This window comes from Littorina saxatilis, linkage group LG1, assembly GCF_037325665.1.
Source record: "Littorina saxatilis isolate snail1 linkage group LG1, US_GU_Lsax_2.0, whole genome shotgun sequence".
NCBI lineage: Eukaryota > Metazoa > Mollusca > Gastropoda > Littorinimorpha > Littorinidae > Littorina > Littorina saxatilis.
The window spans coordinates 105836309-105849012 of NC_090245.1; the positions used below are offsets into that span (position 1 = coordinate 105836309).

Consider the following 12704-nt stretch of genomic DNA (forward strand, 5'->3'; position numbering starts at 1 on the left):
GAAATATTGAATGAGGTATGCATTTCTTTATTTTACATTGAGTTTCAATTTTTGGGGTATTAATCAGTGACAAAATCTGCTGCCTGAAACTGGTAATGATCATCCTCAGAATGCACCAGATTGCACCATTTTGCATCCTTTTTTTCAAAATTTTCCGGGGGGGCATGCCCCCGGACCCCCCTAGCAAGCTAGGCGCTTCGCGCCGTCGGCTCGGCGCTTCGCGCCTTCACACCCATATCTTCACAATATACTTTTGAAAAAAACCAGTCATAAAATGAACTGATCCGCCCCTGCCGCCACAGGGGACATCCCCCTGGGCCACCACTGGCAACCCCCCCCCCTCCTCTTCGCCTAGTCCGGCCCTGTAACGTGATCCGTTAAGTGGTAGCCATTGTGATTTTTGTTTGCAGTACTATTGCTCGCTTACTGCCCCGTAACGTTTCGGATTTTAAAGTGATCTCGAATCCATTGTCACCAGCAAGGATAGGTTTTGTTGGCAGCTGCAAATAATGCACGAAGTTTGAGACATGGGCTGAAACGCAGTCTACTATAACCCAAATATAACCTCGTAGACTGAATACCGTGATCAACCGAGCTTTCGGAACCGGCACGGTCCTAGTTTCTGGCAGATAAAACAATTTAGGCAACGAAGCGTGACGGTTGATTGAGAAACTACTGACACCTTGAGCGTACGCCCTTTTAGAACTGTACCCTACGAGAAAAATGTTACACTGCTGAAGAATGTGGGTTGTGAAATACTCTTGCATGTGAACCCTATAAGTATCGATCCTGATTTTCAGTTAAGGCAATTGCCATTTGCGTATTGTTTCTTTTAGTCAGAAACAGTCAGGGTGGTTCTGCGACCCGGTTGCTTTTTTTGTATGTTTTCCAAGTTTAGTTAAAATATTTAGCTGGATTAATTTTGATTGGGGGGGGGGGGGAGATTGACAGAAAAAACAGTACACAGACAGACATCAGTATACTGACGGACGGACGGACGCTAGGGTGGACGGACGGACACTCGATCTTGCACACACCCCCCCAACACACACACAATTAATTGGTTTATTAGTTTTGTCTTTTTCCCCAGGGGTTCTTGTCCCTCACACACACGAACAATTCAAAGGCCGCTTTTGGAAAACGGTCTATCCACGTGTGGAGTGGCCTGGTCGGAGTTAATACATTTCATTTAAACTTCTTCAAAACGTAAATGTAGGGTTCGAAATTGGAATTCGCAGTTTATTCGCCTATCTACTTGGCCGATATCTGCCCCTCGTAAAGTTCGGAAGTTGAATTCGCGCTTCAGTCGCCAGTCTAGCTCCCCCTCCAACCCCCTCCCGATTCCGATTAGGCCTGATATTTACACTAATATTTGGAGCTACTCGGCAGGCTTACGACGGCGTCTATCACGACCAGGAACCAAACTCGCCGTCGTTTCGGGTCAGGTCAATTGACCGCCTTTACACTTCTCAGTTTTGTAACACCTTCAGAGCGAGATGTCTTCAAGTAACTGACCAAGTTGACACGACTCAATCCCACTCTCGGAGCTATAAGTCTCCTGTGTTTGATTGTGTGGTCTATTCCATATAAAGGCAGTTACCTCTGTGCTTCAAAGAGTATTCTAACAATACCAACCTCTCTCATAACGCTCATTATTCCCCCCTCTGCTTCTTTACCTCTGTAAACTTGTAGGGGTAGTTATTTTTCGATAATGACCCAGCAACCAAACAAATAACGACCCAGCAACAGCCTGAATCCTCGATAGTGCAATGGGTTGAGAAGTTGTTCTGCTTCGGTACTACTTTTTGCGACTGAAAAGTTCCGAACGCTCTAATGTACGAAGTATACATCTCTGGAGCAAACAATACAAACATACCGCATTTAAATTAACAACTACAGGCCTGAACACATGAATCTCCATATAAAATCCATGAGTTCGGTTGTTTTCTGAATCTAGATCTGCCGTGCTCAAACGTTCATCACAAGCAATTTCCCGCAAGGCAAGTAACTCATACTAGCGACAAGAGTAGTTCCCCTTCTTTTCACTCAGTTTCTTCGACAACAGACTGCAATCCGACGGTCAGTTTTCAACAATATTTCATTTAATAAACAGATCACACGCAACCAAATGCACACATCTCATCAATTTAAACAACATAAAGCGGTTTCATACATTATTTTCCCCAGAAAACTGAACTTCATACAGTTTTTAACGTTGGAACACGGGTGCAAAAGTTCGTCTGCTAGTCCCATTTGACGATACCCGTACAGAACACACAATATCTGCCTTTGCCGCCACAGCAGAATAACAGCATATCTGTGTACTTGATTTTAGTCCAAAATAGGAAAACTGACAAAAAGTGTTAACAGAATGGAATGCTTTGCACGGAACTATACAACCGCGCATTAATCAATCGCCTGCGCAGGTTGACTGGTTGAGTGAATAGTATTCGATCAAACTTTCGCAAAAAAACTCCTCTTTTCTTTGAATAACTGAAGAAAGGAGGAATAAAGAGGTTACACACCTCGTCTCAGTGATTATAAAAAATAATGGTCTCAGTTCGCGGTCATGAAAAAGCTCGCTAAAGCTCGCATTTTTCATGATCCGCTAACTTCGACCATTATTTTTAATAATCACTGAGACTCGGCATGTAACCTCTACATGTACTGCTCTGGCCCTACGGGAGGTCGCTTCCGTGGTACACCGACCCTTTTCTTACCTGTTAATTGTCCTAGCTCGCTGGCAATTTTGTCTCACAAGTTAATTGACGAAATTTACGACGCTCCCTCTGCTCAATTAAAAAAATGGGGCCATGTGACAAGAGAAACATTGGAACCGTAAAACCGTCAAAGCCCGTGTGGGTGACTGAAGGGGTTATACCTTTAGAAGTTGTTGTTTAATTGTCGCATGGTTACAACTTGTTGATGAAATTGGCATTCCTTTTCAGCCACGACATTGAAAGCTGAAACTACTCGAAGTGGGACAGACTAATTTCACCAAGAATTGAGATCTGGTGTGCTTTAAAACGCATTTGTGTGTGAAAGAACGATCCTTGCTGACGAATTTGTTGATACTGTTACTGTTGTTGTTTGCTCAAATCTGCGTATATAGCTATTCTGATGAACACGTGGGGGAATTCGGGGGCTGTGATTGGATGGTCTCTCCCGATCATCAAAGCATATTGCTGCCGAAGTCGGCCATTTTTCTCAATATCCAAAAGCATATTGAGAAAAATGGCCGACGCATGGTTCCGGTTTACACATCTGTACCACGCGGCGATGTTTCTATCGACAACAGCATACACTGACAACTTAAAAAGCTGTTTCAACAACTGTGTTGTGAAATCGAATGCACTTGGAGTCAGTTTTTCTTCCAAAGTCAGAAAGCGTGTAGCGGTGTGCATGTCTGCGCGAACATGATGCGCGTAAGAAGTTTGTCTGCTATCAATACCTGAGATCAACGCATCGACGCAAAAACTGTCATTTTGTAAGTTTGGAACAACAAATCAAGGTCATAACAGCTATATAATCGCTATTATGTTTTCAGCGTAGCAATAGGGTCCGATATTTAGACTCGAACAAGTATAATGCGACTCGTCTTCGACTCGTCGCATTATACTTGTCTCGTCTAAATATCGGACCCTATTGCTACGCTGAAAACACAATAGCTGTTAATGATTCTGTCTGTCTATCTATTTACGCGTGTGTGTCTCTCTCCCTGCCTGCCTGCCTGCCTGTCTGCCTGTCTGTCTCTGTCTGTCTGTCTCTGTCTGTTTGTCTGTCTCTCTGTCTGTCTCTGTCTGCCTGCATGCCTGTCTCTGTCAGTCTGTCTCTGTCTATTTGTCTGTCTCTCTGTCTGTCTCTGTCTGCCTGCCTGCCTGCCTGCCTGCCTGCCTGTCTGTTTGTCTGTCTGTATCTGTATGTCTCTCTCTGTCTCTCTCTGTGTCTCTGTCTGTCTGTCTGTCTCTGTCTCTCTCTGTCTCTGTCTCTCTCTGTCTCTCTGTCTCTCTGTCTCTCTGTCTCTGTCTCTCTCTCTCTTTCTCTCTCTCTCTCTCTCTCTCTCTCTCTCTCTCTCTCTCTCTCTCCTCACCTCTCTATCTTAAAGTAACTGAACTTGACACGTCCAGGTCTACGGAACCCCTAGGGCTTTCAGTCGTGCGTTGGGCAGCTATCCGTTTGAAAAAGATACCAAGTTTCATTGACTTTCACGACTGTTGACTGTTTATATCGTAATCTGCGACAAAAAGACAAATCGTTGCTCAAGCAATGCTGTGACTCCCGCACAGCCCCTTTAAGAGGATATAAGAAGGACTTAACAACGAATCAGTTTTACATTTGACAAACTGAGAAGACAGTTTCTGTTTGTCATGATTACTGTACAGAACACAGCAAGGGATATTTCCAAAACAATGCAAATTGAGTGACATACTGCGAGGAACATTTCAAAACGAGCCTTAGTACTGTACATATGTACTGCAAACCAAGCAGAGAAATAGAAGTATCAACGAAGAACCAGAGAGCAAACTTTAACTGCTATAAAATAAACATGTAACTTCAGTTTTCCCTGGCATGACAAGGTTTGCTTTGAGAATCAGATTACAAAATGACGGGTACCGCTACCTGTATATCGCCGCAATCATCAGTAACTTGGCAAAGAATTCCTTTGGTAATTGGTGGCGGGAGGGTGGGAGTGAAGGATGAGGATTGGTGTTGGGCTGAGGTGTGTTGATGTCAGTGTGTGTACACGTGACATGTTTTATAACAACCCTTTTCATGTTCGAAATGAAAAAGACTATGGTTGTCTTGCGCGTTAGAACCGTAATCAGCTCTTTGGATGAAACCAATTATCTTTATGAAAGCCTGTGTGGGTAATTAATCCTTGTTATTCTGGGGGGCAAAAATTTTTATTTGAGTATTATTGTCGCAATCAACTCTTTTCTGAAAGTAGATCATTGCAAATTTGGCAAACGGCGACAATGTCAAGTCTCCAACCCATACTTATCATTTCATGATGTCTGTATCAGTTCTCTCTCTCTCTCTCTCTCTCTCTCTCTCTCTCTCTCTCTCTCTCTCTCTCTCTCTCTCTCTCTCTGTCTCTCTCTCTCTCTCTCTCTCTCTCTCTCTCTCTCTCTCTGTTGCTCATACCGCATAACTGACAGTATCATCCCCCCTCCCCCGCGTCCCTCTTGCCCCCCCCCCCCCCGTCATCTATTCATGATGTCTGTATCAGTTCTCTCTCTCTCTCTTTCTCTCTCTCTCTCTCCCTCTCTCTCTCTCTTTCTCTCTCTTTCTCTCTCCCCCTCTCTCTCTCTCTCCCTCTCTCTCTCCCTTTCTCTCTCTCTCTCTCCCTCTGTCCCTCTCTCTCTGTCTTTCTGTCTCTCTCTCACTCTTTCTCCCTCTTTCGCTCTCTCTCTCTCTCTTTCTCTCTCTCTCTCTCTCTCTCTCTCTCTCTCTCTCTCTCTCTCTCTCTCTCTCTCTCTCTCTCTCTCTCTCTCTCTCCCCATCCTACAGCTGTCCGCAAACGAAGAATAAAAACAAACACAAAATGGGGACATCAAAACGACGCCCAGCGGTCGGCCGTAAATTCAAAGCATTAAAAGATCAAACAGGAGAGGCAACACCCATTTATTTCCTCCTCACAAATGAACCATGACCATTTGTTTTTCTTCATGCTCAACTAACTCGCTCTCTGTCACGATCTGTTCGCGTGGGGAGGTGATCATGGTCAAAAAATCAATCAGTCTTATCTGTCGATCGATTCTTAGTCTTAGATCCCACTGGACCTCTGTGTGCAATGGAGTGTACCTGATATACATCTCCCTTATTTATGGACACGCTTTTCTGCTCAAGTAGACCTGACAAACGTTCAGACTTTTGTAACCACATCGGCCTTTTTGTTCATGAATTCTTTCACGTGGAATAATTCAGTAATCGTGATATCCAAAGACAAAAATATGAAAAATAAAAGAGAGAAATTAAAAAATGATACCCAGTTCTCGAACACAAGTACTCTGCATGGTCTACGTGATATCGACATTTTATGTGTGACTCGACATTTACGAAATGTTTACATTTTAGGACTTTAATTATGCATTGAAGGTAGGCTGCGTTCCTTCACGTGCAGATCATCGTGTAAATCACCATGCATCTGACAAGGCTAATACGACGTACACGCCCCGTACAGGGCATAGGACCGCCCCTCCACTTGAACACGTACCAGAACTCAACTGCGAAAGATTTGTTTGTTTGTTTGTTTGTTTGCTTAACGCCCAGCCGACCACGAAGGGCCATATCAGGGCGGTGCTGCTTTGACATATAACGTGCGCCACACACAAGACAGAAGTCGCAGCACAGGCTTCATGTCTCACCCAGTTTGCCAATTTTAAAGTCTTAGGTATGACCCGGCCGGGGTTCGAACCCACGACCTCCCGCTCACGGGGCGGACGCCTTACCACTAAGCCAACCGTGCCGGTCTGCGAAAGATACCTTCCTTCCTATGTAAACGAACGTGTAAACCATCACAGATCTGTTCAGACTCTTACATGGGACAAGAACATCCTTTAATTTCCTTCAACACATTTAAACAAAAGAGGCGAAGCCATCAAGGCTCACGTAAGAAATCGACAAACAGTAACACAAACTCAATCACTCCGTCACACATACACACACACACACACACACACACACACACACACACACACACACACACACACACACACACACACACACACACACACACACACACACACACACACAGAAAGAGCATAGGTGAAACTGTGCAAGAAAGCGAGACACTAGATCTATCTGTCTGTCTGCATGTAGCCTACTTACAGGACACGACTGCCAACTAGTCTCGGCGCGCTCAAAATAATAATGACCGAGACTTTCAGTACTTCCTTCGCGTGACGTCTAACCCTCTTACGTCATAATGTGATGTCAATGTAATGTGACGTCTTCAAATGTTAGAGTTTCTACCACAGACATACACACGCACGCACGCACGCACATACGCACGCACACACGCAAGCACGCACAGACAGACAAAGTTACGATCGCATAGGCTACACTTACGTGAGCCAAAAATCAGAAACCAGACCACTTTTTGTGCATATTAGAAATGTTTTGTTGGATTTTCTATTGTTACATAGGTGTTAGTTACATAATTGATTCAGGAAAAACTTCTCATATAAAACAGCCTCTACAAAATGTTGTTAATCGACACTATAGGGTTTTCTCGGGAAGGAAAGTGTCTCCTAGAGAAAATACATGCGTGTTGCGAATGTTTGCTTGTTATGCGTGTTGGGAATTTTTGCTGTTCTTGTGTAATGATTGTTATACGTGTTGGGAATTTTTGCTGTTCTTGTGTAATGATTGTTATACGTGTTGGGAATTTTTGCTGTTCTTGTGTAATGATTGTTATGCGTGTTGGGAATGCTTGCTGTTCTTGTGTAATGATTGTTATACGTGTTGGGAATGTTTGCTGTTCTTGTGTAATGATTGTTATACGTGTTGGGAATTTTTGCTGTTCTTGTGTAATGATTGTTATACGTGTTGGGAATTTTTGCTGTTCTTGTGTAATGATTGTTATACGTGTTGGGAATTGTTGCTGTTCACTTGTGTAATGATTGTTATACGTGTTGGGAATTTTTGCTGTTCTTGTGTAATGATTGTTATGCGTGTTGGGAATGTTTGCTGTTCTTGTGTAATGATTGTTCAACTTCAGATTGTCATAAAAACTCGAAATCTTGAAGTCGAGACACACAAAATGTCGATACCACGTAGACCATTCGGAGTACTTGGGTTCGAGAACTAGGTATAAACACGCACGACTTAGTTTTTGAATTAAAACAATACACATCGTTGACAAAGGTAATCAACGTACTAATCAATTAACAGGCGTGCTAGTTAGCCAAGCAATTGCAATTAGACAAGGAGATCAGCGAATAACGATCAGTAAGTAAATCTTTAAACGAGAAAACAAAGAGAGAGAAAATTCTACGCCGCAGATTATCTGCTCTATTCTGTAACTGACTGTCATATGCACACCGCCTTAAAGTCGCTGCATGTAAAACATGTCTTCGCTGATACTAAGAAAGAAAGAAAGAAAGAAAGAAAGAAAGAACGAAAGAAAAAGAGAAAAAAGAAAGAAACAAAAAAGGCATGAGAGAAAGCCAGAAAATATGAACGAAAGAAAGAAAGAAAGAAAGAAAAAATAGAAAGAAACATTAAAGAATGAACGAAAAAAAAAAAGGAAATCAAGAAACAAAACAAAAAAGAAAGAAGTAAGAAAGAAGGAAAGAAAGAAAGAAAGAAATAACAAAGACAGTAAAGAAAAGAAAAGAAAAGAAACGAAAACGAAAAGAACAAAATCCAGCACGACAAAGAGAACATCCACTTACCTGGCACCCCATAAAAAGCCAATCCAACCGGGGTATACAGTCACAATGCCCCGCTGACTCTATCCACCCGACTGATAGTCCCAGCGCGTGTGCCCTGTGTTTATAGACCCCGCATACAACAGAACTCGCTGCCAAATTTGCACTAAGAGAACCATGTACCGGGTCTTTCTCTCCCCCTCTCTTTTACACTGTAGAATCTACTATATTTGTCTATACGCTGAATTATTCAGAGAATACCGACGACAGAGAACAATTGCAAACACAATTGTACTACAAGGGGTGTAAGAGAATACGTTGTAGCTGAATATATATGTGTGTGTGTGTGTGTTTGTGTGTGTGTGTGTGTGTGTGTGTGTGTGTGTGTGCGTGCGTGCGTGCGTACGTGCATGCATGCATGTTTGTGTGTATCTGTGTGTGTGTAAGTGTGTGATGTTTCGGTGAGGTGTTCTTAGCACCAGTCTCCTCGATAGATGTTGTTTCTGTTTTGTTTTTGTCAGCTCGGTTTGCTGGTTGGCTGGTTGGCTGGTTGGTTGGTTGGTTGGTCGTCCTTGCTGTTGTTGCATTTTTGCCATCTGGGTTCGGACAAAAGTTGGTTTAAACAACGCTTCATTTAATCATCCGTGATACATAAACTAAACATTTAGAATCAATAACGACTATACAGCGATAAGACTATGATTGCAGCGGTGATCAGAACAAGAGTGACTGAACAAAAAAAGGTCTAATGGAGACACATTATTCAGCAAGTTTCAGAGACAATACGCCAGAAGTTCTGGCAAGAAGAGACCAGTGTTGGAGCCAAACTCTAGGGTCCTGCCGACGAACTGCGCAAGACTGCGGACTTCCTGGCAGCCACTGGTCTGAGGATCTAGCACGGCCACCAACATCGATCGAACGCAGAAGAAGAAGAAGAAATTCAGCAAGTTTATATCTGCACAGTGTTTCTGAAAAACCTCATCTGCAAGCACATTCGTCCATGATTAGTGTGCTGTGTGTATAATTATGTTACAGTTAATCTGTGAAACCAGGGAATACGTGTATTAACTAGGTAATACATGAATTAACTGACGGAAAAAACCCAGTTAATTCATGTATTACCTAAAATAGTTTAGTTAATACACATATTCCCAGGTTTCACAGATTAACTGTAACATATTTACGTGTCATGTTTGTTTACGTGGTTTGCTTGTGGCTTAAAGAAACGCATGATTGCTCATAGATCTTGTGGGTCTTTATGATGCTTGTAATGATGCTTGTCCGTCAAATGAGGAAAGCGATCATTGTGTACATACATTTGGTATGCTTGATCACCTGACGCTGTGGGGCTAGTTAGGGTAGAAAGAGGATAATTACGGTCATGAACTATTACCTATATAACTGCGTAACCCTTTCAATTGTCAGGTATCGAGCTGAGGTGTGTATGTCTGTTCGTGTGTGTGTGTGTTTGTGTGTGTGTGTGTGTGTGTGTGTGTGCATGCGTGCGTGCGTGTGTGTTTGTCTGTGTGTCTGTCTGTGTGTCTGTCTGTCTGTAAGTCTGTCCGTCTGTATTTTGTTAGTTTGGGTGTTTTCGGGCCCTGCATCTGTCTGTGAGTGTGCTTGCATAAACAAAAACACCTGTTAGTTTATGTTAGTCTGCATGGAGGTTTGAGTGTCGACATAAATTCAACGAACAACAACGTCGTCCAATCGTTAAGATTTTTCAAAAGCAACAACCTTCCACGCCAGTCTAAGTGCAAGGAATACCAAACACATGAACTTGTTCACCGTGTGCTATCAAAGTAACAAACAGATCAACACACACAGGAATGGCACCTGGAGTGTGTCGAACATGGGGCAAGCTCCTCTCTTTTAACTGGTCTATAGCCGAGGCTGAGAGAGCTCAAACACTCAAAACAAAGCACTTTATGACTGATATATGATCCTTTGGCAAATGCCAAGGAGGTGTAAGTTAGGTAGTGTAGCATACCTCACTGGCATGTAGTTAAAGTTAAAGGCGGAGTATTAGCTTTTTACATTTAGTCAAGTTTTGACTAAATGTTTTAACATAGAGGGGGAATCGAGATGAGGGTCGTGGTGTGTGTATGTGTGTGTGTGTGTGTGTGTGTGTGTGTGTGTGTGTGTGTGTGTGTGTGTGTGTGTGTTTGTGTGTGTGTGTACAGCTATTCAGAGAAAACTACTCGACTGATTTTCACGAAACTTTACATGAGAATTCCTGAGTATAATATCCCCACCCGGTTTTTTTCATTTTTTTCGATAAATGTCTTTGATGACGTCATATCCGGCTTTTTGTGAAAGTTGAGGCGGCACTGTCATGCTCTCATTTTCAAACCAAATTGGTTGAAAATTTTGGTCAAGTAATCTTCGACAAAGCCCGGACTTTGGTATGGCATTTCAGCTTGGAGGGTTAAAAAATAATTAATGAGTTTGCTCATTAAGGTTGTCATTAAAATCGATTTTTCGCCAACAGATTTAAAATTGATTGCGTTGTTTTTCTCATCTTCTCCTGAAATCAAACATATATAGATGTCATGTTTACTCTAAAAATATGCTCAGACTGAAAGGAAATAGGTTCAGTAGGTACAACGGACGCGTGCTTCGCGGAGGCGAGCGTGACCCGTCTCGGTCTTCGGTATGGTTAGCCGAGACTATCTGAAAGTAGTCTCGGCGATGATTGGTTTGTGGTGTTGATCTTGACTAAATGTCTTTATGTCGCTTTACGCGACTTGTTTAAATGTCTGACGGACAATTCCCGGGGAAATCTTTGTGTGTGTTTTGATGTTATTTGTTTTTGTTTTTGTTTGTTTATAAGGTGGGTGGTTGCTTTTTTTTTGGGGGGGGGGGGGCAGATGGCGGGATGGGTTGGTGGGTGTGTGGATTTTGGGCTTACTGTGGGTTTGTGTGTGTGTGTGTTATGTGTGTGTATGTGTGGACAATTCAAGCTTTTAGAATGAAAACTGTGACTGCGTGTGTGTGTGTGTGTGTGTGTGTGTGTGTGTGTGTGTGTGTGTGTGCGTGCGTGCGTGCGTGCGTGCGTGCGTGTGTCTTTATTTTGAGGTTTTTTTTGGACAGACAGATAGACAGACAGAGCAGCCTCAATTGTCTGTTTGATGTAGGCTATAAACGCCAAGTAGCAATGCCCTTGAGGCAAGCAGGTACAATCCTCCTCCCCCACAACCTTTCCCTCCTTCCTTACGTCCCTCCCCAGCCCTTTGCCTTACCCGCAACGTCTCCAAGGGTTTCGTCAGCATTGTAGAAGAAAAAACACCCAATACACTGTACATCACGCGCTTTTCATTCCTGACTTTTTACTACCCCGAAAAGGCAGTAAAAATACTAAAGAAAAACCTAGCATACTATCAGCAAGTGTACACATTTGCAAAGGGAGCCAGTAATTCCTTTCTGGTGTGAATCCTTTTGTCAGCGCAACTATGTTTTAATTAAATATTGATCCTGTGTCTTATTCAAAACCTGATATATCACTGTCAGCTCTGAAAAAACCCACTTTATGCTTGGAATATTGGATTTAAGGAATTTTGATAACGGAGGGGTGTTGTTTGGTGAATAGATGAGGGGGGGGGGGAAGAGGGAAGCGGGGGAGGGGGGATGATACTGTCAGTTATGCGGTATGAGCAACAGAGAGAGAGAGAGAGAGAGAGAGAGAGAGAGAGATGGAGAGAGAGAGAGAGAGAGAGAGATAGAGAGAGAGAGAGAGAGAGAGAGAAGGAGAGAGAGAGAGGGGGGAGAGAGAGAGATGATGATGATGATGATGGAACTTTATTTTTCAAGGATAGAGGTTTAAGGCGACGCCTTTTCTTACAACCGGTCCTTACTTCTAATATAAATGTCTGATAGACAAGTAAAGCAACATGACAAATAAACAAAGTAAACGAACGAACCAGCAAGCAATCGACAAGTAAGCAAACAAGCAAATAAACATAAACAACAAAATGACAAAGTAAGCAACATACAAATCAAAAGCGAAACATGCAACATGTTAATTGAGGTTACACATGACTTGTAAAGTGATCGACGGTAAAATTCACACGATACCAACGTTTACACTAATGCTAATAATGATTATATGGTGTAAATGATGACGATGAAGATGAGGATGATCATGATGATGCTGATCAAGTGATGTTTGTTTGTTTGTTTGTTTGTTTGCTTAACGCCCAGCCGACCACGAAGGGCCATATCAGGGCGGTGCTGCTTTGACATAATTATAACGTGCGCCACACACAAGACAGAAGTCGCAGCACAGGCTTCATGTCTCACCCAGTCACATTATTCTGACACCGGACCATC

The 12704-nt window shown here is 42.8% G+C and overlaps 1 protein-coding gene across 1 annotated transcript in view; it reads right to left on the reverse strand.

Annotated features, from left to right (window-relative positions):
- The window catches only part of LOC138948992 (uncharacterized), a 17931-nt gene extending 9241 nt beyond the window's left edge, over positions 1-8690 (reverse strand). Inside the window, exon 1 of the mRNA XM_070320690.1 lies at positions 8400-8690. The gene's annotated coding sequence lies outside the window, so the exon portion shown is untranslated. The remainder of the gene's footprint in view (positions 1-8399) is intronic.
- Between the last annotated feature and the right edge of the window lie 4014 nt (positions 8691-12704).